The sequence below is a fragment of the Peromyscus eremicus genome, unplaced genomic scaffold (assembly GCF_949786415.1).
Source record: "Peromyscus eremicus unplaced genomic scaffold, PerEre_H2_v1 PerEre#2#unplaced_91, whole genome shotgun sequence".
Taxonomy (NCBI): Eukaryota; Metazoa; Chordata; class Mammalia; order Rodentia; family Cricetidae; genus Peromyscus; species Peromyscus eremicus.
This window is the reverse complement of record NW_026734331.1, coordinates 21,119-47,075: the sequence shown is the minus strand read 5'-3', so window position 1 is coordinate 47,075 and position 25,957 is coordinate 21,119. Positions and strand designations below refer to the sequence as shown.

The 25,957-nt window shown below is 41.4% G+C and overlaps 1 long non-coding RNA gene across 4 annotated transcripts in view; it reads left to right on the top strand.

Moving 5' to 3' along the window:
* The first annotated feature begins 1,815 nt into the window (after nt 1-1,815).
* LOC131901500 (uncharacterized) overlaps nt 1,816-25,957 on the top strand; it is a 45,254-nt gene continuing 21,112 nt past the window's right edge. For 3 of the 4 annotated variants that reach the window (XR_009376747.1, XR_009376746.1, XR_009376745.1), the window contains exons 1-3: nt 1,816-1,980; nt 9,866-9,976; nt 23,447-23,565. This is a non-coding gene — a long non-coding RNA (uncharacterized LOC131901500). The remainder of the gene's footprint in view (nt 1,981-9,865; nt 9,977-23,446; nt 23,566-25,957) is intronic. The other variant, XR_009376744.1, reaches the window with a different exon arrangement.

The window sequence follows — 25,957 nt, the reverse complement described above, 5'->3', positions numbered from 1 at the left end:
TTTAAAATTTTAGTGATTTTTTTCAAGTATATGCTGCTACTATAGTAGCTATGACATACATTAGATTATTATGTATTAGCTTTTGGTCTTCTTTTCTTTAAAAAGTTATTTAATTAATGAATTTACTTATTTATTTTTGGTGGTTAGGATCAACCCAGGACCTAACTCATGCTATGTATCACTGAGCTATTCCTCCCTTACAATTATGAACTTAGATAAGCATAAGACAATAGTGGACTAGGGGTGTAGCTCAGTGGCAGAACACTTGCTTTGTACATTGAGGCCTTGAGTTTAATTACCAGAGTAGCAGATGGTGGGGGTGAGGTTAGACAACTGAAAATATAGGAGTCATTTTGTGGGTTGTAGACTCAAAAGTAGCGTGGATTCTGTGGTTATAGTGACAGAGGCAAAGGAGTCTCTCTTTTTGAAAAGAATTATTTTTATTTTATGAGTGGTTTTTCTTTTTGGTTTTTCAAGACAAGGTTTCTCTGTGCAACAGCCCTAGCTGTCCTGGAATTCCCTCTGTAGATCAGGCTGGTCTCAACCACACAGAGATCATCGTGCCTACCTCCCAAGTACTGGCATTAAAGGCATGTGCTACCATGCCCAGCTTTATGTTATAGTGTTTTGACTGCATGTACATACGTATCTGGTACGTGCATTGTGTGTGGCTCGTGCCTGCAGAGGCCAGAAGAGGGTGCCAGATTCTCTGGAACTGGACTTACAGAGATGGTTGTAAGCCTTCATGTGTTCAATGTGTATTGAACCCCAATCCTCGGCAAGAATAGTAGGTGCTTTTAGCTGCTGAGCCCTCTTTCTACCCCAATTAATAGGAATCTCTTAATGAATCATTTTTAAATAGCAAGCATAGCTTTGAATATCTGCCAGTGTTCCCTGTGATTCTCAGATTACAGTAGGGTGGTGGGTTCCCCAGAGCAACAGTGACCACAGTTGCCTGCTTACTAAAATATTTGCTTTTTAAGAAGGGAGTGCCCCCACTTTATCCTCTTCAGAAAACAGTGTATGAAGAGAGATACCTATTAGAATTTTTGTGATTATTATTTATGATAGCAAAATACTCAGAATAATATTGACAGCTATGGACTGAGCAAATGAAGTATGTGCTGATTTATTTGTTAAATTAAATTTATCACATGGGTAATAGAGTGCACACCTATAACTCCAGCCCTCAGAAAGCTGGGCCAGGAGGATAGAGAGTTTAAGGTCCTCTTAGGATACACAGTGAGACCCTGTTTGAGAAAGCAAACAAATTAAAGGTTTCAAAATTTCTGATTCCTAGGCATCTCTTAGAGTTACCTAGCAAATGAGTACCCAGCATCTATGTTTTGAAAAAAGATTTTAAAAGTGTTTATGTGTTTGTGTGTGTGTGTGTATACGTGTGTGTGGGTGCATGTGCACTATGCATGTGCCAGTAGCCACAGAGGCTAGAAGAAAACTCCATTGGATCTCGAGTTACATGTGGTTTGGAGCCACCCAATGTGGGTTCTGGGACATCTGGAAAAGCAGCAATTGTTTTTAACCCATGAGCCATCTCCCTGGCCCCTAGAATCTGTATTTTTAAAGAATGTTCTCAGGTGAGATGTTCTTATATTCAGGTATGTAATAGGTCCCATTACAGGTTAGATAATCACAATTTTTAGGATGGTTATAGAAATATTAGTAAATAAAACCAAATCTGTACAGAAAAATTGTACAAATACATTGAAAGGTTTTATAAATGGATGAGGAAACACCTTTGCTTATTTAAAAAAATCATTTTATGAAAGTGACATCTTAATTTTTTTCTCTTTGTAGTGATGAATGGTAAACTTTGCATCATGGATAGTCATGCATTTTCCCACGAGTGAATCTATGAAAATTCTGTGAGAATTTGAGGTTCAATGGCATGATGGTGACTCCACCCACTTCCAACAACTTACTATGGAAAACTTGAAGTAGGATTGGTGAGATGGCCAGCAGGTAAGGGTGTTTGCCATCTAAATCTGACCACCTGAATTCCATCACCAAATTCCTCCAGGACAGAAAAGGACTGACTCCAGAGAGTCGACCTGTTACCTCCCCATACATGCTGTGCCACGTGTGTACCACACTCACATACACCTACTCCAGTCAGTACCAGTATACTTCTACAGTTGACATCTTGCTACATTTGTGCAGATTATGTTGGCTTGCTGTCTTAAGACCTTCAGGCTGTCATATCAAAGACAGAAGCACATTTTCATACAGAGATTCAAGAATAACTTCAGTTATTAAACACATGAGTATTTGAAAATCAGGCCATAACTTGGATTACTTTCTTTTTCTACTTTTTATTCCATTTTTTAAAAAATCTCTGTGCATTGTTGTTTTTCCTGCTTGTATATTTATATGAGTGTGTCAGGTACCTGGAACTGGAGTGAGCTGCCATGTGGGTACAGGGAATTGAACCTCTGGAAGAACAGCCAGTGCTCTTAACCACTGTGCCATCTCTCCAGCCCTCCTTCCTTCTATTACAATTATTATATGTGTCTGCGAGTGTTGGCACGTGTGTGCCACAGCACTCGTGATGGTCTAAGGATAGCTGAAGGAGTCAGTTCTCACCCTGCAGTCTGTGTGTCCCTAAAATTGAAGTCCTGTCATCAGGCTTGGCAGCCAGCACATTTACCCTCTGTCTTAGTTAGGGTTTCTACTGCTGTCATGAAATACTATGACCAAAAGCAACTTGGGAAAGAAAGGGTCTATTTCTCTTATATATCCCCAGTCACAGTCCATTGAGGGAAGTCAAGGCAGGAACCCAAACTGGGAAGGAATCTGGAAGCAGGAGCTGATTCACAGGCCATGGAGGAGTGATGTTTACTGACTTACCCCTCATTGCTTGTTCAACCTGTTTTCTTACAGAACCTGGGACCACCAGCCCAGGCGGCACCAGCACAATGGGCTGGGCCCTCTCACATCAATCCCTAATTAAGAAAGTTCCTTGCAGGTTTGCTTACCGCCTGACTTTCTGGAGGCATTTTCTCAGTGGAAACCTCCATTTCGCCTGCTCTCAGGTGACTTTAACTTGTGCCAAGTTGACACAAAACTAGACAGCACACCCACAGAACCATCATGCCAGCCCCTTAGTTTACTTCTTGCTGCCATTGACACTATAGGTACAGAAACAAGGGTGGAAAGGTTAACTTTGGCTCAGGGTCAGTGATCTTCAGTCTATCACAGCAGGGTGGGCATGGTGTAGTGGCTCAGTCCATGGCAGCAGAAGTGTGTGGCAGTGCTACTCATGTCATGGCTGACCAGGACAAGCAGAATGACCAGAACTATGTCTGGGCTGTAACCTTAAAGGCCACTCCTAATTATCTACTTCTGCCAGGAAGCTGGGCTTCCTGAAGGTTCCATCGCCTTCCCAGATAGTGTCGCCAGCTGGGGAACAAGTGGTCAAAACATGAGCCTCTGGGAGGCACTGCAGATTCAAACCATGTGTTCCATTAGTGAATGAGATCCATTTATCTAAGGACTTCTGGTGACAGTGGGAATTACTTTCTGTAGCCCACTTCACTTTTGGATTAAGGAGAAACATTTATACTGGAGTTTTTGTCACTGCTTAAAAACTTAGTGATTAGAAAGAAATTAACCCCAAGCATGCAATTAGAACCAGAGGCCTTATTAATCATGAGAGCTGGAAACTGTTTCATTACTCTTTTATTTCATTTGTTGTATGAAATATGTATACACACATGCATACATGTGCCTCAGCCTGCCCAGTGACAGGAATATAGGAGATCACCATCAGGCCCAGTTCCGGTTCTTTTCAATGGTTATTTGTATGTGAGAGAGACAGGCCTTTTTGGGCTTTCACACAAGAAAGCCCTGTGTGAAATACTATGAGAACATCAGAGGATGAGTATTTCTCATCTTATCCAAAATGTTTGGGACCAGCAGTGTCTCATACTTTGGAGTTTTCTGGACTGTGGGAATGTTGGCATGGATTTGCTGATTGAACAATTCTAATCTGAAACTTAAAGCTGTAAATTGATCTGAAATCTGAAGGTTTTTCAGGACACTTTGGGTTCTGGGTCATTGCATTTCTTGAATTGTGGGTTCTCCTGTGCTTGCTTCATAGGCTGGCTTGGGCTACTCTGCAAGAGAGCACTGCTTAACATTAGATACCCAGCTTTATCCATGCCCTCAAAAATACAAGGCACAGATTACAAACTCCCTGACCCTGTTTTGCACTTGATCCAAACTCTGGTGTCAGTACAGAGGACTGGCAAGCGGAACTACAGGTGTTGGATAGAGGAGAACATGGACCCATTGGCACCAGCATTCTTCAGGTTCATAGGGGTCTTGTTCTCTCTTCTCAGTGCATAGGTCATCTTCAGGTCTGTGGGGCATTTACCAACCAACCCCCACAGCTCTTCAGAGTTTTCTTGAGTGTGAGCAGCAGGAAATATTAAATAGAAGGATTCATATTGCGGAGATAAACAGATAGAAAATAAAGGATAGCCTCGAGAGGGCCTGGAACCTTTTGCAATGGGCCCTGACTGTCTCTGCCCCAGGGTATTTATAGAGAGGCCAAGGGGGGAGCAAAAGACACCCCCCCCAGCACAGCCAAGTGCAGACCATCTCAGACACCTGCACTCAGGCCCCTGGTCCTAATCATCCTCTCTATGAGGACCTGCTGGGTAAAGCCATGAGGAACCTGACAATGGGCTCCCACTGGTCCCCCTTTCTTTCTTTTTTTTCTTTCTTTTTTTTTTTTTTTTTTTTTTACAAAGCAAATCTTCTTTATTTTTAAAGTCTCCACTTCTTAAGACACACAATTCATTCAGGATACAGTTACATGGGCCAACCAGCTTTGCAGTTGTACTCTGTGTTATATATTTTTTAAATTTTTATTTTGCAATACAATTCAGTTCTACATATCAGCCACGAATTCCCTTGTTCTCCCCCCTCCCGCCCCCCTCACCTTCCCCCTAGCCCACCCCCATTCCCACCTCCTCCAGGGCAAAGCCTCCCCCGAGGAGGACTGAGATCAACCTGGTAGACTCAGTCCAGGTAGGTCCAGTCCCCTCCTCTCAGGCCGAGCCAAGCGATCCTGCATAGGCCCCAGGTTTCAAACAGCCAACTCATGCAATGAGCACAGGACCCGGTCCCACTGCTTGGATGCCTCCCAAACAGATCAAGCCAATCAACTGTCTCACCCATTCAGAGGGCCTGAATAGAAATGGGCTAAATATAAGAGTAAGAGCTAGACAATAACAGGCCTGAGCTAATGGCCAAGCAGTTTAAATAATGTAAGAGTCTGTGTGTTTATTTTATAAGTGGGCTCTGGGACTGGCGGGACTTGGTGGCGGGAGCTGGAGAGAAATTCTCCAGCTACAAATGGCGTCCAACGTGGTGGCAAGAGTTTCCACCTAAAAACTTAGAAAAAAGATTCTAAAACGGACCTAAAACAGCTTCCTAATTGTCTCTCTCAAATAAGCGGCAGCTGCTGGTTTGAGCTACTGGCGGGTTCCTAGCGTGTGCTCTCGACCTGCAGTATGGTGGGAATGAGGCCTCTGCAAGTAGCACATTAAACTGTGTGGTGAATTTAGCCTTTGCTAGTACAAAACAAAAAAAGAGGTTTCTGGGCTACACGCTACTTTGGTAAAAGTGTAGACCCACTATTTCTGAGAGTTATGGCTCCCAGAGCTGGCGGAAAGCGGACCGCCGCCATGTTGGGAAGCTGAAGTGGGCGGAGCCAGCAGCCTTCAGGCTTAGAAGGCTACAGTTTAAAGCAATAGGCTCAAGCTAATATAAAAAAAAATAAGCCACGTAAAGATGGCTACCACACAGAGAATCTGGATTATGTTCTCTTTGATATTCGTAACTGCAGAAAAACATTTGATTGTAAAAGCTGTTGAGTTATGCCAAAATGTATATTTTAAAGGTACCTTGACTTCAAAATTTGGATATAAGGATATGTTGCTTTGGAAAAGAGTCTCTGCTTTTGTTTCCACAGAAAGCCAGAGACTATGGATTTGTTCCAGATTAAGATACATCAGGTTTGACCAGCCAAGACCCCCTGAAAGGTCTCCAATGACACCATGGCCCAGATGATTCAACATCCAGAATGGTTTCAAGTCAACTGGCTCAGATATACAGCCTCACGGACTACTCCATGATCCTAAAATTTTCTTTCTGTCTCCAGAAGATACAGCGCCCCCCTCCAGCAGGAAGTAGTAAGAGAAGCTACGCCCAAATTCCCAAATATACCAAGCTGGCTTTAGAGATGGAATTGGCTCACTCCCCCTCTAAACCCAGACATATTGCTCAAAAAAGAAAAAAATGGTTAAGAGATTCTTGTGTCGCAAATCAGAAGAGCCCTCTGGTGTGGGACAGAGAAAAACCAATATTTTTATTTAAATCAGGTTGATTATAAATACAATCTCTTTCTAAAACAAAAAAGGGGATAGTTTAGATATGATAGAATGAAAGGGTAGATTAATGAACCTACTTTGAAAGAGTAACAACTTGCTTAAAATGTTTTACATTGCTATAGATTTAGTTTATTGATACAAATTTAAACTTAATTTTGTTATACTGTATATATATTTCTATTCTTGTTTGAGGTATTATGTTTATGTAACTCATTTAAAATTGTAATGGATAATTAAAAAATAGATTAATAGTTAGTCATCTATGATAATATTTGTAGCCATGTTAGTTAAGTCTTCTAGATATACATAGATATATTTCAGATAGATAGGTAGTCTTCAAACACTTCAAAGACCTACAGAATATGGCATTTAAAATGTTTTAAAAATTTAGACTTTCTGGACAGTGAGACATGTCTGCTCCTGACAGCACCGATTTACTTCAGAGAGGAGGATGGGCATCGAAGACACTCCATACGGAGTTTATCTTCACCTTGACAAAAATAGCCATTTGGGCAAGAAACTGTTCTTGCCTGGACTGCCTGATCAACTGGACATGCAGGACCCATACAAAGGTGACCACTGAACTTTGCTTGACAAAATGGTCCTTCAGGTTCCTGCTTTGCAGAGAAAACTGCCAGACATTCTACAGGACACAGAGAAAAGTGAATAAGAGACTCTAGGCCTGTGGGCTGAAGACAGATGCCCCAACTTTACAAGAGAACTTTGAATGACTGTCCAGGCTGCCAGCTGTCTCTGTCTACCCTGCAAGACTCCTAAAAGTTGCTTATATCCTTCTCCATTTCTCAGGTAGTAGTATATCCTTCTGAGGTCTTTGATGTGGTTAAAGACTAGATACTTACAATTTTCCTTAGTTATAATAAAAGATAAGTTAGATATAAAACCTTAAACTTACAAATATAAGATAGATAGGATCTCTTCTTTAATATTGTAACTGTAATTCTTGCTTGATAATTGTTTTGTTATATGTAATTTTACTATGTTAAAGTTAAAACCTTCCTTTTTAAGAAAAGAAAAGGGGAAGTGCTGTGGGATGGTCTGTATGTCAAGTGTGTTGCTGATTGGTCAGTAAATAAATCACTGATTGGCCATTGGCTAGGCAGGAAGTATAGGCGGGACAAGGAAAAGAATTCTGGGAAGTGGAAGGCGGAGAGGGAGACACTGCCAGCCGCCATCAGGACAAGGAAGATGTAAGGTACCAGTAAGCCATGAGCCATGTGGCAAAGTAAAGATTAATAGAAATGGGCTAAATATAAGAGTAAGAGCTAGACAATAACAGGCCTGAGCTAATGGCCAAGCAGTTTAAATAATGTAAGAGTCTGTGTGTTTATTTTATAAGTGGGCTCTGGGACTGGCGGGACTTGGTGGCGGGAGCTGGAGAGAAATTCTCCAGCTACAGGCCTGATCCAGTTGGGGAACCCTCAGCCATTGGTTCATAGTTCATGCGTTTCCATTCGTTTGGCTATTTGTCTCTGTGCTTTATCCAACCTTGGTCTCAACAATTCTCGCTCATATAAACCCTCCTCATTCTCGCTAATTGGACTCCCAGAGATCCACCCGGGGCCTAGTCATGGATCTCTGCATCCAGATCCCTCAGTAGTTGGATGGGGTTTCTAGCACGACAATTAGGGTGTTTGGCCATCACATCACCAGAGTAGGTCAGTTCGGGCTGTCTCTCGACCATTGCCAGCAGTCTGTTGTGGGGGTATATTTATGGATTTCTGTGGGCCACTCTAGCACTTTGCTTCTTCCTATTCTCTTGTGGTCTTCATTTACCATGGTCTCCTATTCCTTGTTCTCCCTCTCTGTTGTTTATCCAGCTGGGATCTCCCACTCACCCAAGCTCTCTTTCCCTCGACGCTCACCCTTCATTACCCCCCACTCATGTCCAGGCTGTTCATGTAGATCTCTTCCATTTCTCCATCATTGGGCAATCCCCGTGTTTTTTTGGGGGTCCTGTTTTCCAGGTAGCCTCCCTGGTGATGTGAGTAGCAGTCCAGTCATCCTTGTTCCACATCTAGTATCCTCCTATGAGTAAGTACATACCATGTTTGTCTTTCTGAGTCTGGGTTACCTCACTCAGGATGATTTTTTCTAGATCCATCCATTTGTCTGCAAACCTCATGATGTCATTGTTTTTCTCTGCTGAGTAGTATTCCATTGTGTATATGTACCACATTTTGTTTATCCATTCTTCAGTTGAAGAGCATCTAGGTTGTTTCCATGTTCTGGCAATTACAAACAATGCTGATATGAACATAGCTGAACAAGTGCTCTTGTGGTGTGGTTGAGCATTCCTTGGGTATATGCCCAAGAGTGGTATAGCTGGATCTTGGGGGAGATGGATTCCCAATTTTCTAAGAAACTGCCATATTGACTTCCAAAGTGGTTGTACAAGCTAAAGCAAACTCTTCTTAAAAAAGGGTGCATTAATATCAATAGGTTAACATAATATCTGCAAACATAATTCAATCTTTATTCACTCCTAACTCCTCGTTTTCTTTATAATTTTTTAAAACAAAATCTCAAACCTAATTAGAAAAATCCAAAGTTACACAATTCCTACAAACCCATATTGAAAAGCAATATTTTCAATCTAACCATTAACACTTTGAAAACTTTTAGCAAAACATCCAAAAGCAGTTTCATGATAAAATTCTTTACACTTTAGTCTTAGTATACTCACTTGCATTTCTTACTAACAAAACACTAATCCACTCAAATAAGAAAATATTTTTTAAATTAAGTAGACTAAGGAATATTATTTCTTTTTTTCTTTATAAATTTTTTTGAATAAAATCTCAAGCCTAGTTAGAAAACCCAAACTTTTTTGTTTAAACAGTTCCATTTATAGCACAAAACCAGTTCCATGAATAATTCCATTTTGACATAAACAGTTCCATAAAACGGTTCATGAATCACCCGTTAATAAAGCATATATGCATACACAAAACTGCATCTTGACTCTAGGTAGAAACAATAAATTTCTTCAGTTAAACAGTTCCATTTTTAACCCAATTCCAGCAAACATTTCCTACGTCATTACTATAAGTAAAGTCAAAATTTTCTCATCAAAATGAAATTTCTACTGTTCATTTCATTTATTAAGTCCCAAAATTCAAATAATAAATTCTGGTATGAGTCTTCCAAATAGGAAGAAATCCATAACAAAAATCTTTTTGTAGTTTTATCTCATTTTTTTTAAGTTCAAAAAGTTCAAAAAAAGTAAATTCTGGTATCAGGCTTTCACTTCCAAATATGAAGAGAGGTTTTACAAGCAAAACTTTTTGCAGTTAACAATTTTAGTTCAAAAAAGTGTCTCTGCAACTTTTATTCTCAAGCCAGAGACCTTTTTAGGTACAGTAATATTTTAAACTGCACCGTTTTTTATGTTAGCTCAGGTTTTTCTATGTTGCGTTGATTTTCCACAGATCTCAGCTGCAGATGCCTTGTTGTGGCTCTGGTGTCTGCCATTCTTCACTTCCTAGCAGCTTCTGGAGCTTTTGAAACCATTCAGACTGCCTACTTTGCCTGTGTCTCAGGTTCTTTCACCATATACATTAAGCATAGACTCACACTTAACATTTACATTTTTTACAAACTCACGTATAACATATTAACATCTACTTATTTATACTCCTTAAGGAAACTATAGAACTACTTTAGCAAATGTATTCCTCATTTACTTCTTATTTTCATCTTTTACAACTATAATCTTTACTTATTTACTTATATTTTTATTTAAACTTACATTTACAAATTCTTATTTAAACTTACATTTACAACTAACATCTTTACTTCTTACAAGCTTATTACTACATGTCTTAAGACCACCTTAGATACTTCTTGCAAGCTTATATTCTTAAAGGAACTCTATAGATCTATTTTACAAACTTATATAGGGCTACCATTAGCATATATCTAACTTAGCAAACACCTAAAGATTTCTTAACACAGATCTAACAAAACAAAATTTCTACAAACTCACATATCTTATTTTCATCTTTTTTCTACTTCTTACTCTTAATTATCATCACTATATTAGAAAGATTCTCTTAACTAGACAGGAAATACATACATCATTTCTATAGTTTAGAGTTTATAGTCAGCTTTGCTATACAACACTGGGATTTAGTGAGTGTTGTTGTTATAGAGTTGTGATACCTTTTGCTAGGGAACTGTAACATCTGGACAAAGCTACACCCCAAAGTTGCCTAATTCTCTCAGCCGTTCCAGAGCGGGCAGAGATGCACTGTCAGCGGTAAAGTGTTTTTTAACTAGAGGCTGTCCCTTACACCCACATTTTCGCCTCAGGGAGAAATCACTTTCTCCTGCCACTTGGACTTAGCATTTCAGCTGTCCCCAGGTCAAAAGCTTCCACAGGAAACTTTTTCTTCCCTATAAGCTCAAAGAAGAGCTTTTTTACTACTTGTAAAGCCCAAAGAAAGATTTTTTCCCCAGTTTGTGTTCATAGCCCCCAAAGTTAGAAAATTGAAGAATTTTTTCTGTTTAGTTGCCTTACTTATTTTTTCTACATGATCTTACACTTCCAAGTTTTTCCTACACTATATTACTACACAATACCTTACACTTATTTTTTACAGATAGAAATTGAGAAAGGGATAGAAGATAGAAAATTTTGACAGAAGAGAATTTTGCGCTGCAGCATTGGACATCCTTCCAGTCCATTTTCCTTTTCTCTCAAGGATAAAACCCCTGCCCCTCATATATATATATATTACATATATATATACATATATATATTACATATATATATATATTACATATATATATATACATATATATATTACATAACACTGGCATGCCACTTTCCACTGGAAGGACTTACTCACACTTTCGCCAAAAACTCTGTAATAAAACAGTTATTTTCCTTTATCTTTAGTCCCTATTACTTTGTCTTTAGTCCCTGTTCATTTGTCTTTAGTCCCCCACTTTTTTGTTTTTAGTCCCCCTTTTTGTCTTTAGTTCCTCTTTTTTGTCTTTAGTCCCCCCTCTTTTTTTCTCTTTTCTTTAGTCCCTGTTCCGGTGCCATTCTGTGGGATGTTTACCCACTAACCCCACAGCTCCCCAGACTTTTCTTGAGTGTGAGCAGCAGGAAATATTAAATAGAAGGATTCATATTGCGGAGATAAACAGATAGAAAATAAAGGATAGCCTCGAGAGGGCCTGGAACCTTTTCCAGTGGGCCCTGACTGTCTCTGACCCAGGGTATTTATAGAGAGGCCAAGGGGGGGGAGCAAAAGACCTCCCCCCAGCACAGCCAAGTGCAGACCATCTCAGACACCTGCACTCAGGCCCCTGGTCCTAATCATCCTCCCTATGAGGACCTGCTGGGTAAAGCCATGAGGAACTTGACAATGGGCTCCCACACAGGTCATCTTTTCAAATCATGACTGAGTGATTATTAATTCCTGTAGTTTGTGTGTTCAAGGAAAGTTCTACTTTCTCCTTTAACCAAGGGCTTATTTGTGGTGGACATACTAATGTAGGTGAGCTGTCTGTCTCCTTGTGTGTTTAAATGGATTATTCTATGCCTTCTTTGTATTTACAGTTTAAGCTGAGGATTCTATTCTTAATGTAGTGCATTAGAATGCATGAGAATTTTTGTTTTGTTTTGTGTGTGTGTATGTGTATGTGATTGTGTGTATATGTATATTTGTGTGTGATCTATATTGCTTCTCCATGACTATGATAAAGCACTGAGCAAAATCAAACTGGGGCAGGATTGAGTGTCTTTATGCTTATAATTTATAGCCCATTGTCTAGGCATCCAAACCAGAGTACAAGGCAGGACCTGAAGGCAGGAACTGAAGCAGAGACCACAGAGGATTGTTGCTTACTGGCATGTTTATTTAAGCTTGCTCAGTGATCATTCTTGTATATTTCTAGTCCAACTGTGTTTGTATAGTATTGCCCAACATTGCCCAATATTGTCTATCAATTATTATTAAAGATCATGTTCCATAGTCAGTTTTAGAAGCTCAAATCCTAGAAGCAGTAGGCATCTGCTGAACTGACTCTGGTTTGTGTTATATTAACAAAAGCTCAGTAGGACAGTGTGCATTGGTACTTCAATGGCAGTAGTCAGCATGGCCCCTCAATTGTGTTCAAAGTAATATGAAAATATAAGCATTTTTCTGGCTTGTTTATTATTCTTCATGTTTTGGGGTTCCTGTTAAAACCAGGTTCTGAAAAGGTAACAGTGGATAGATTTGTTGATGGAAGAGTGGTATGGGTCTTTAGTACATTTGCTAATCCTATTGGTTTGTTATGTTCCTTGGAAGCTATGGGAGGCCTTGGTAGTTGTGCGCGATTCAATCCAACATGCACATTGGTGATATAAAGAGGTAAAGCAACCAAGAGAAGCCAACAGAGGGAAAGCCAAGAGAACAGGGCCATCCCTGTTTGTTGAGTAAGAGTTTCCTCCACACTGTAACTTTCTTTGTGGATGTTGAGGATTCTATGAGACTCAAAGCAGGTAGAATTCGCAGTTTTAGAAAAGCTGAAGTGCAAAGTTCCCAGGAATCCTCCTTAAGCTCATAGAAGTTTTAATGCATTATCAGGGAGACACTTTTCACACCTGTCTTGATGGCTTCCAATCATGAAAGAGCACTTAGGGATTTCCTGTTCTTTATATGATGCACATGTGAGTTTTTGCTTCATGCATCTACATCTAAATCATGGTGCCTAGTGCAAGTAACTCATCCACCATTCACTTTTAAATAACTTTGGTATTTAACAAGTTCATTACTGTTGATTTGGGTGGAATTATTTCTTGCTGTATCAGTGGTGTTCTATGTCAGGTGAGGAGACCTTTGTTTCTCCCGCTGTAGGAATAGACACGGTTATGGAGACACACATGTGATAATACTTGTGCTGGCTAAATTTTCAGGAAGATATTGACAAAAACCCACATGCCACGCTACTGAGCTTCCAAAGTCCATAAATCAGAATAGATTGAAAACATTCATGTAAAATGTTGACTTCTGAGAGCAAAGTAAGCACATGCCATGCTGTGTTTAGCAATACATACAGGATAACCTGGGTATATGTTTTCATTAGAGATAATGTGCTAGGGTCAGAGATTGCTTGCTCATTCTGAGTCCTCTAAGTGGCCTGGTTTGTTCAGAAAAAGAGAGTGAGGCACCTGCTTCTTCAGTGTTGTTGTGGTGTGTATCAGATGTGTGCATAAACTCAAGTGAAGGGGAGACGGTGGCCATGCTCTTGTATTTGTTTCAGTGAGAAGAGGTTGGGTTAAAGTTACCAGACTCCTAAGAGATGTTATGATACACAATGGCCCCACGAGAGTCATGAAAACTAGGAGTTAAAGAGACTTGTCATAGAAGTCTATGATCTAGAATACCAAGACTTTTTTAATTCTTAAGATAGGACTTTCTATCCATACCTACCCTTATTGTGAATTCTGTTCTAGTGAGGAATCTGTAGCTCTAAGGGTTGGGATCTTTTCCAGGTGTAGAGGACTAGACTTGTCCTCCTTCTTAGAGAATCTGGTTAGTGTGTAACTTTGCAGGAAGCCTGTCCCCTGATGGAATAGGCAGTGGTAGGTCTTCACAGATGCTAGGTACCCTGTTAGGAAATCTGTCTTTCCTGGATGGTATCATTATATCCTCCAAGTGCCAGAAGATTTGGGACAGCATCTCCAAGAATAGTAAAAGTAAGTTAAGAATTTGAAGATGGTATCCTGCGTGGGTGGAAAGTGTCTCCCTGAAGACATATGCCTGCTAAATGTTAAGTGCCAGAGGTGGGCTTAAGCCTCAGGAGGTATTGGGCAAGAAGGTCCTTAGGACCTTCCAAATTATGAAAGCTATTTCGATCCTGTTGTAAGTTACGAGCCAGAAGTAGAATAGTGCCAATCTGAGTTGCAGGATATGAAGAAGTCTGACTTGCCCTTAGCTGGAACCCCCTTTCTGATAGCCAGTTGGCTGGCTTTCATAGACCAAGCAGGCTCTTCCATCATTTTGGGGGAGAATGGTCAGGAAGTGTCCTATTAGGTTGTTGGCTGCCTCCCCCACATAGTAAAATGTCAAGAGAGATGTATACACTGGTACAGAGAAGGCACATTTGTTAGGTATATTCGCAACAACTCTCCAATTTGATATGTGTACACATGCACAGAAGGGAACTTTTTTTAATTTTATTTATTTTTTTATTTTGCAATACAATTCAGTTCTGCATATCAGCCATGGATTCCCTTGTTCTCCCCCCTCCTGCCCCCTCACCTTCCCCCCATTCCACCCCCATTCCCACCTCCTCCAGGGCAAAGCCTCCCCCGAGGAGGACTGAGATCAACCTGGTAGACTCAGTCCAGGCATGACCAGTCCCCTCCTCCCAGGCCGAGACAAGCGACCCTGCATAGGCCCCAGGTTTCAAACAGACAACTCATGCAATGAGCACAGGACCTGGTCCCACTGCCTGAATGCCTCCCAAACAGATCAAGCCAATCAACTGTCTCAACCATTCAGAGGGCCTGATCAAGTTGGGGACCCCTCAGCCATTGGTTCATAGTTCATGTGTTTCCATTTGTTTGACTATTTGTCCCTGTGCTTTATCAAACCTTGGTGTCAAGAATTCTCGCTCATATAAACCCTCCTCTTTCTCGCTAATTGGACACCCAGAGCTCCACCCAGGGCCTAGCCGTGGATCTCTGCATCCAGATCCCTCAGTAGTTGGATGGGGTTTCTAGCATGACAATTAGGGTGTTTGGCCATCCCATCACCAGAGCAGGTCAGTTCGGGCTGTCTCTCAACCATTGCCAGCAGTCTGTTGTGGGGGTATCTTTATGGATTTCTGTGGGCCACTCTAGCACTTTGCTTCTTCCTATTCTCTTGTGGTCTTCATTTACCATGGTCTCCTATTCCTTGTTCTCCCTCTCTGTTGTTGATCCAGCTGGGATCTCCCACTCCCCCAAGCTCTCTTTCCCTCGACCCTCACCCTTCATTACCCCCACTCATGTCCAGGCTGTTCATGTAGATCTCTTCCATTTCTCCATCATTGGGCAATCCCCGTGTCTTTCTTGGGGTCCTGTTTTCCAGGTAGCCTCCCTGGTGTTGTGAGCAGCAGTCCAGTCACCCTTGTTCCTCATCTAGTATCCTCCTATGAGTGAGTACATACCTTGTTTGTCTTTCTGAGTCTGGGTTACCTCACTCAGGATGATTTTTTCTAGATCCATCCATTTGTCTGCAAACCTCATGATGTCGTTGTTTTTCTCTGCTGAGTAGTATTCCATTGTGTATATGTACCACATTTTGTTTATCCATTCTTCAGTTGAAGGGCATCTAGGTTGTTTCCATGTTCTGGCTATTACAAACAGTGCTGATATGAACATAGCTGAACAAGTGCCCTTGTGGTATGATTGAGCATTCCTTGGGTATATGCCCAAGAGTGGTATAGCTGGATCTTGGGGGAGATGGATTCCCAATTTTCTAAGAATGCGCCATATTGATTGTGGTTGTACAAGCTTGCATTCCACCAGCAGTGGAGGAGAGTTCCCTTAGCTCCACATCCTCTCTAGCATAAGGTGTCTTCAATGTGTTTGATCTTAGCCATTCTGACAGGCGTAAGGTGGTATCTCAGAGTTGTTTTGATTTGCATTTCCCTGATGATTAGGGATGTTGAGCAATTCCTTAAATGTCTTTCAGCCGTTTGAGTTTCCTCTGTTGAGAATTCTCTGTTTAGTTCTATAGCCCATTACTTAATTGGACTGTTGGACATTTTGATGTCTAATTTCTTGAGTTCCTTATATATTCTGGATATCAGTCCTTTGTCAGCTGTGGGGTTGGTGAAGACCTTTTTCCATTCTGTAGGCTGTCGCTTTGCCTTGTTGACTGTATCTTTTGCTCTATGAAAGCTTCTCAGTTTCAAGAGGTCCCATTGATTGATTGTTTCTCTCAGTGTCTGTGCTACTGGTGTTATATTTAGGAAGTGATCTCCTATGCCAATGTGTTCAAGACTCCTTCCTACTTTCTCTTCTAGCAGGTTCAGAGTAGCTGGATTTATGTTGAGGACCTTGATCCACTTGGACTTAAGTTTTGTGCATGGTGATAGATATGGATCTATTTGCAGCCTTCCACATGTTGATATCCAGTTATGCCAGCACCATTTGTTGAAGATGCTTTCTTTTTTCCATTGTGCACTTTTGGCTTCTTTGTCAAAAATTATATGTTCATAGGTGTGCGGATTAATGTCAGGGTCTTCAATTCGATTCCATTGGTCCACATGTCGGTTTTATGCCAGTACCAAGCTGTTTTTATTACTGTAGCTCTATAGTAGAGCTTGAAGTCAGGGATCGTGATGTCTCCAGATGTTGTGTTATTGTACAGGATCCTTTTGGCTATCCTGGGTTTTTTGTTTTTCCATATGAAGTTGAGTATTATTCTTTCCAGGTCTGTGAAGAATTGTTTTGGTAATTTGATGGAGATTGAATTGAATCTGTAGATTGCTTTTGGTAAGATTGCTATTTTTACTATGTTAATCCTGCCTATCCTTGAGCATGGGAGATCTTTCCATTTTCTGACATCTTCTTCAATTTCTTTTTTCAGGGACTTAAAGTTCTTGTCATATAGGTCCTTCACTTGCTTGGTTAGTGTTACCTGAAGGTATTTTATGTCATTTGTGGCTATTGTAAAGGGTGATGTATCTCTGATTTCTTTCTCAGCTTCTTTGTCCATTGTATATAGGAGGGTTACTGGTTTTTTGAGTTGTTTTTGTATCCTGCTATGTTGCTGAAGGTGTTTATAAGCTGTATCATTTCCTTGGTGGAATCTTTGGGGTCACTCAATATACTATCATGTCATCTGCAAATAGGGAAAGCTTGACTTCTTCCTTTCCAATTTGTATCCCCTTAATCTCCTTATGTTGTCTTATTGCTCTGGCTAGAACTTCAAGTACTATATTGAATAAGAATGGAGAAAGCGGACAGCCTTGCCTCGTTCCTGATTTTTGTGGAATTTTTTTTTGAGTTTCTCTCCATTTAATTTGATGTTGGCTGTTGGCTTGCTGTAAATTGCCTTTATTATGTTTAGGAGCGATTCCTGATCGCTCCAAGACCTTTATCATGAAGGGGTGTTGGATTTTGTCAAATGCCTTTTCTGCATCTAGTGAGATGATCATGTGTTTTTTTTCTTTGAGTTTGTTTATATGGTGTATTACATTGACGAACTTTCGTATGTTGAACCACCCCTGCATCCCTGGAATGAAGCCTAATTGATAATTGGTGGATAATTGTTTTGATGTGTTCTTGGAGTCTGTTTGCCAGTATTTTATGAGTATTTTTGCATCAATGTTCATGAGGGAGATCGGTCTGTAGTTCTCTTTCTTTGTTGTATCCTTGTTTGGTTTAGGAATCAGCGTAATTGTAGTCTCATAGAAGGAGTTTGGTAATGTTCCTTCTGTTTCTATTGTGTGGAACAATTTAGAGAGTATTGGTATTAACTCTTCTTTGAAGATCTGGTAGAATTCTGCACTGAAACCATCTGGTCCTGGGCTTTTTTTGGTTGGGAGACTTTTAATGACTGATTCTATTTCCTTAGGGGTTATTGGACTATTTAAATAGTTTACCTGGTCTTGATTTAACTTAGGTATATGGTACCTATCCAGAAAGTTATCCATTTTTTTTTTAGGTTTTCCTGTTTTGTGGAGTAGAGGTTTTTGAAGTATGACCTGATGATTCTCTGGATTTCTTCATTGTCTGTTGTTATGTCCCCCTTTTCATTTCTGATTTTGTTGATTTGGATGCTCTCTCTCTGTCTTTTGGTTAGTTTGGATAAGGGCTTGTCTGTCTTGTTGATTTTCTCAAAGAACCAACTCTTGTTTCATTAATTTTTGTATTGTTCTCTTTGTTTCTATTTTATTGATTTTAGCTCTCACTTTGATAATTTCCTGGCGTCTATTTTTCCTGGGAGACTTTGCTTCTTCTTGTTCTAGAGCTTTCAGGTGTGCTGTTAAGTCACTAGTGTGAGATTTCTCCAACTTCTTTATGTGGGCATTTAGTGCTATGAATTTCCCTGTTAGTACTGCTTTCATAGTGTCCCATAGGTTTGGGTATGTGGTGGCTTCATTTTCGTTGATCTCTAGGAAGTCTTTTATTTCTTTCTTTATTTCTTCCTTAACCCATTGGTGATTCAGTTGAGTATTATTCAGTTTCCATGAGATTGTAGGTTTTCTGTAGTTTTTGTTATTGTTGAAATTTAACTTTAGACCATGGTGGTCTGATAGAACACAGGAGGTTATTCCAATTATTTTGTATCTGTTGAGATTTGTTTTGTGGCCAAGTATGTGGTCAATATTAGAGAAGGTTTCATGGGGTGCTGAGAAGAAGGTGTATTCTTTTTTGTTAGGATGGAATGTTCTGTAGATATTGATTAAGTCCATTTGAGTCATGACATCAGTTAAGTCCTTTATTTCTCTGTTAAGTTTTGATTTCAGAAATCTGTCTAGTGGTGAAAGTGGGGTGTTGAGGTCTCCCACTGTTAATGTGTGGGGTTTTATATGTGGTTTAAGCTTTAGTAATGTTTCTTTTACATATGTGGGTGCCCTTATGTTTGGGGCATAAATGTTCAGAATTGAAACTTCATCTTGGTGGATCTTTCCTGTGATGAGTATGTAATGCCCCAGAAGGGAATTCTTATCTTGTAGTATGATCCACCATAAAATCTCTTGTGAGTAAGGAGGTACTAGGTCCCAGTTGGAAGACAATTGCTAATGTTTTGTTCAATGTAGTGTCTGGGTCTCTATATATCCCTTCTGAGCCTTGCTTTTGCAGGAGATTAATGTAGTTTCAGGCGCCGATGTAATTGTTGTAGTATGCCTCCTTGCTGTTCTTCCTTTGGCATTTGTTTCTGTTGCTGATGGAGAGAGTTGTCATCGTTTAGGCTGCTGAGTCTCAGTGGCTGCTGTTGTGGTCAGATGGCATGCTGGTACTCAGAAATGGATCATGCACAAAGCAGTCCATCCAAAGCTCAGGGATTGTCCTGCAAGTAGGAGCCCAATCAAATTGAGAGCTAGAGCAGTGGGGTAGAATAGAGTAGCATGGCTTTCTATTCAAAAATCAAGTGAACATCCCATTCTGATTTCTTAGCAGTGATTACCTCAGATGGATGGAGACCTTAGAAAGTAATTGAACAGATTAATGCAGTGATAGACAGGTCTGTGGCTGTGAAGCATAACTGTACATAGTAGAAGGAGCCATGGAGAGTCATGATAACTTGACTTGTCATTCTAAATGTTACTTGCATTTGAACACCAGGCCCTGGTGGAAAAAGGTCTTTTTGGAAGCTAGAGAATAGAAGAAGTAGAGAGTTAATTGAAAGTAATGGATTTCCATGTATTGCTTCCACAGGAAACACCAATAAGTTGGTGTGTATAATGTGAAGTATTCTACCTTCTATGAATTTCAGTGTGGAGAGCCTTTAAACACCAACACTTGGTCTTCCACATATTTCATCCTTACTATTAGAAGAAATTGATCATGTTATTGCTTTGCACATCAGTGTAGATTGCAGCATTTTCCAGGAATATCTATGTTAGTGCCTGATCTTGCTTCAGTAACAGCAATGGATAATGAATATGTGATGTCTACACACCATGGAACTCATTTCAGCTAAAGTGATGAATGAAGTCAAGGTGATTGCAGGAGAATTCTTTTAACTTGAGATAATCATATTGTACCAAGTGTATCCAGGCCCAGACAAATATCTCCTGATGCTGTCTCTAGATATCAATTCTAGATTACACTTACATACATGTTTCCATTCATGACATTGGAGGCAATGCTGTGGAGCAGAACAATTGCTAAAATTTGTGTTGAGAGTTAAGGAATGAGTAGGTGTAAGTAACCGAGTTTCTGGGCTCAGAATACAGTGTAATGTTTTAAGAAAAATGTGTTCAATGAATAGTACAATGAGAATTAATAGTCACTGAGAAGAATTCCATAAAAGAAGAGCATTGTGTTAATTGCTTTAAAAAGAAAAATGCTTCCTGATATTTATTTAATAAGGGTTGTTCTATGAGATACTTAATTTGAAAACAAAGATTAAAATAATAATATCAAGATTGGAAGATATCTGTCCAAATGCCTTTCTATTGTTCCTAAGGTGTAAAGTGAAGCACAGTAGTCTCATGGCAGTGTCCAAATCTGTAGTTAAAGCCACAGAGAGAGAGAGATAAAACCAGAGGCCTCCCTAAGCCATTGCTATTCATCATTCTGTTAATCGAAAATTGTCCCTGTGAGGATCATTGCATACAGAAGGTGGGATCTTTTCATGCTGTCTTTGTTAGCATTTTCTAATTGGGTGACACTGGACATAGCCTTTATTAGAATGGACAATTTGGGGCCTACACAGTAGTTGGAGTTTAGATATTTTTAAGGTAGATACATGATGAAACTCTATGGACAGCTTGAATACAATCGCTCAGCAAAATTGTGATGCCCTACTTCTTAGAAGTAGAAAAGCAATAAAAACTTTACCATAAAAGCAAAAAGTCCCCAACATAGCATAAGCCTACCTCATTAGAGGTCAGTGCTTCACAGACATTGTAGCAAGTACAGCCTACAACTGAAACAAAACAGATTGTCAGAAAAAACGAATCCAAGTTAAGTTCCAGTTGTAAACACTTGCAGTTAAGTCTCTTTGGATTTTAGGTATGTGCAAAAAAAAAATGCACCATGGATTAGAAATGGTCTCTTCATCGAGCCTTGCTGGGAAACATGGTTATCCACATGTACAGAAAGAACCTTGATTCCACTTGGCTTGTTGGAGCATTCCTTTAGTCCCAGTACTCTTGAGGAATTGGCTGAGGAGGAGGCAGAGGCAGAGGCAGAGGCAGAGGCAGAGGCAGAGGCAGAGGCAGAGGCAGAGGCAGAGGCAGAGGTAGAGGCAGAGAGGCAGAGGCAGAGGCAGAGGCAGAGGCAGAGGCAGAGGCAGAGAGGCAGAGAGGCAGAGGCAGAGAGGCAGAGGCAGAGGCAGAGGCAGAGAGGCAGAGGCAGAGGCAGAGAGGCAGAGAGAGAGGCAGAGAGAGAGGCAGAGAGAGAGGCAGAGAGGCAGAGTGAGGCAGAGAGGCAGAGAGAGGCAGAGAGGCAGAGAGAGGCAGAGAGGCAGAGAGACAGAGGCAGAGGCAGAGGCAGAGGCAGAGGCAGAGGCAGGAGGCAGAGGCAGAGGCAGAGAGGCAGAGAGGCAGAGGCAGAGGCAGAGGCAGAGGCAGAGGCAGAGGCGAGGCAGAGGCAGAGAGGCAGAGGCAGAGGCAGAGAGGCAGAGGCAGAGGCAGAGGCAGAGGCAGAGGAGGCAGAGGCAGAGGCAGAGGCAGAGGCAGAGGCAGAGGCAGAGGCAGAGAGGCGGCAGAGGAGGCAGAGGAGGCAGAGGAGGCAGAGGAGGCAGAGGAGGCAGAGGAGGCAGAGGAGGCAGAGAGGCAGAGGCAGAGGCAGAGGCAGAGGCAGAGGCAGAGGCAGAGGAGGCAGAGGCAGAGAGGCAGAGGAGGCAGAGGCAGAGGAGGCAGAGGCAGAGGCAGAGGCAGAGGCAGAGAGGCAGAGGCAGAGAGGCAGAGGCAGAGAGGCAGAGGCCAGAGGCAGAGGCAGAGGCAGAGGCAGAGGCAGAGGCAGAGGCAGAGGCAGAGGCAGAGAGGCAGGAGGCAGGAGGCAGGAGGCAGGAGGCAGAGAGGCAGAGGCAGAGGCAGAGGCAGAGGCAGAGGCGAGGCAGAGGCAGAGGCAGAGGCAGAGGCAGAGGCAGAGGCAGAGGCAGAGGCAGAGGCAGAGGCAGAGGCAGAGGCAGAAGATCTTTGTGAGTTCAATGATTACTTGGTAGGTGCAGCCAGTTCCAGGATATGCTTGGCTATGGAGAAGGTCCCTGTCTCAAGAATCTAAAAGTGAGTTAATAAATAAATGAATTCTCTTTACTATATTTAACCCTGGAAAAAGATAATGCCAAATGCCTCAGAGGCCAAAGTGTAACAAACTCTGATACTATTAGAGCACAGAGTAGCACAAAGAGTTGAAGGTTCAGGAGATGCCAGTTTTCTTCTCTCCCTTCTTCCACAGTGAGTGACAGACCATCACAGACTCCAGCATGTGCATGCTGAGGTTGGTTTGAGGCTTTTTAAAGGTATCATGGCTGAGCTCAGGTAGATCGGGCTTCCTCTTGTTGTTGAGGACAGTGGGCTTGTCTTCTGCCTTGACTCTGTGACTTGATGGCCTCAGCTCCCGCAACTTTCTTGGAGTTGTTTTCTCTAGTTCTCTTGGTCTGGTCTTGCCCATGAACCCTGGGTCTGCTGGTCCTACAGAGTGTGGCTTTCTGAGCTTTGCCCTCTATTTGCTTGGCCATGTTGTCAATAGCCCCTTGTCTGGCCACAACACTGGTCCCAGCCTCTCTCCCTCCACCAGATCCTGACATTGGATTCTGCCCCAAGTAGCTCCATAAAGCAGATTAGAAACTTTCTCTTCCTTCATCCTCAACTGGTTTAAGGGTGTGCTGAGGACACCTTATCTTTACTGGGCCTGTTTCCTCCTGATGACTATGGAGCCTTTGTATTGGGTGGCTGTGGGAAACTGGAATTGGTTTAGTTCAGAGAGGGAGTTGATCATCTGGGGAGGTGAACTTCTGCCATCAGGGTAGTCATGCCTGCAAGTCTATGCTGGAGGCCAACACACTGTGCATGTCCCAGGCTCATCATGACCAAGACTTGTGCTTTCCCATGTGGCATTGTCAGAAGCCAGCTTCTGCCCTAGGCTCCCAGCATCAGTGAAGTGCAAGGGATGCTGCATGTCGGGGTGTGCTAAAGGGAGGAGAGATGGGTCTTGGTTTTCTTTCATGCACTCATAGGCATCCAGAGGCATTGAAAGATTTGCTGCCATCTCATGCAGGTTGTCATTCTCTGTTCCAGGCATAGAGCCTGTGGCAATACCAGGAATTTTGTACGTTGTGATTGGGGACTGTTAATGACTTGTCCCCATCAATAATTGGTGTCCTTATCTGGTAATCCAGGGTGCAGGAGCAGCAGAGATCTGTTCTGCAGCTGAGGGAGTGTCTGGATTGATGTGTGATTCCCAGAGAAGTCTCCCTTTGCACCACTGAAAAAGAGTCAAGGAAGAAGTCAGTCCCTGGTAAGTGGGATGCCCCCTCCTTTCAGTGCACATCTGTACTTAGGCCCCTACAACAGCTGGATGACATTAGTAGGATCTCTGCCACAGCTACAGATATTCAGAAACATCAGTCAAAGTTGAGTTCCAGTTGTAAACACATTCAGTTAAGTCTCTTGGGATTTTGAGTAGGTACCAAAAATGCACCTTGGCTTACACATGTCCTCTTCATCCAATTATGCTTGGAAATCTGGATATTCATATAAACAGAAAGAAACTTGATTCCATTTAGTTTGTGTGAGCATTCTGTTAGTCTCAGCAGTCTTCAGGCAGGGCCAGGGGCAGGGCAGTTGCAAAGGCAGAGATAGTGGCAAAGGTGGAGGCAGGCTAATGTTAGTCATTTCAAAGCTAGTCTGATAAACATATTTATGAACATGCAAGGTTATGGAGAGAAAACCTGTCTCAAGAATCTAAAAGCAAACTAATAAACAAATGAGTTATATTTCCTATGTGTCACACTGTAAAATGAAATGCCAAATGCCTCAGAGGCCATAGTGTGAGTAACCCCGATGGTATTAGAGTACAAAGTATGTCAAGGTGTTGAATGTTCAGAGACAGGCCAGGATGGAGCAACACACCAGCTTCTCAAGAATTCCTGGTTGTAGTTAACAGATGGTTTCTCAGGGAAGTAAAGCATTTGTTACTAGAAAAAGAAACAGATATTTGAGAGGGGGTCCTAGAGAACAGGAGGACATCTTTGCTATTGCTACCTCAGTAAGTGTATTAATATCTAGATTATATAGAATTAGATAAAATACATAAATCATAAGAAATCAGGCAACCCAGGTAGTAAAGGACAAAGAAAAAGACATTCTACTCTGATATAATAAAAAGATAATAAGCACATTAAGATGTTCCGATTGAAGAGGAATCAGGGAAATACATAGTGATGGATGACACACAAAAACACACACAAAAAATTAAAGTATTAAAAGGATGATTTCAAAGATGGATACAACTTTAGACATACGTCATTATGAATGAATCCCTTCTCAGGAAGATGTTCAACCTTGTATATTTTCTCTTTAATGTAGGTGCTTGATAGTGTATACATGGAATCCTGTATTTCATTTAATGAAATTTTAGGAGGATATCTGTCCCAGACCAGTAATGATTAAAGGACTAGGCTAAGTGGTTAAAATTGGAAGGAAGTGTTGGAAGAACAGGAGTGTGTTCACTATACAGTATACACTATAGGAAACATACCAAGTTCAAAAACCAGTATAATGAAAATAAAATTCAAGGAGAATAATTTTATAACCACTACAGGTTTTGACTAATTACTTTTATCTTAAATAACACTACCAGTGATTTCTAGCATATGATGAATTTATGTAACACATATTTCTACTTTGGAAACATTAAAGAACAATAGCAAAAGTATGAAGAAACCATCAAAGCCTTCTATATATACTTACTAATGGATGATATAACTGACTTAATTTCTCCAAACACTTTTAGTGTCTTCAAATATTTACAAGTATAGAAACTGTCTGACCATTTATATATAAATCCCTGGATCTACCAATTAATCTCCTTAACTCCATATGTACCTACTTATCTACACACTCACCAAGATTTTAATCCAACATATACATGTATATCTATGTCTATATCTCACCTTGTCTGTGTTGAATAGCACTGTGTTCCAAAATCTAGGCTAGGACTTATATGACATAGTCATAATATCTAGAAATTTCTATATCCTTCTGCCTCTGAAGGAAGAGCTGCGGTTTTTCCAGAGAGGTGTACTTGGCAGCATTCTCTCTCTCCCGTTGAGCCTGCCTCTTCATGGCCTCCCTCTCTGGTCTGTGCTCTTCTGTGATGGGCTGTGAGATGACTGGCCCTGGAATGTCGACTTTACTCCATGGAATTGGTTGGCGGCCAAAATCTTTCCCCAGATAATGGATTTGAGATTTTGGAGGTGATGGGGCCTTTTTCCTGGCAGCAGAAATAAGCTCCCTCTGTAGTGAAGGGTGAGCTGATGCCCTGTAGGATACTGGCCTACAGAGAGCTGGATGAGGCCCAGGGCAAGACTGGATGGGGTTGGTTATGTTAGCTCGTGTGGCACTGGTAGCAATAGGCAGAGCTGGCTTGTCCGAGGCCATCAAAGAAGTGCTGGCAGGAGCTGGTTTAGATGGCTTGAGTGTGGTAGGCTGAGCCGAGTGGGAATGAGCCCTCCCATGGTATACTGCAGGGGGCCTGCGTGAAGCCAGGGAGAGAGGCTTTCTAGAAACCAGTCTGGCTTGCTGCTTGTCCAGGGCTGGAAAAGGCAGAGGTACTAACTTGACCTTCCCAGGTGGGGGCAGCTCATACTGGGATGGAGATGGACACTCCCTGTGAGCATTGCTCTCTG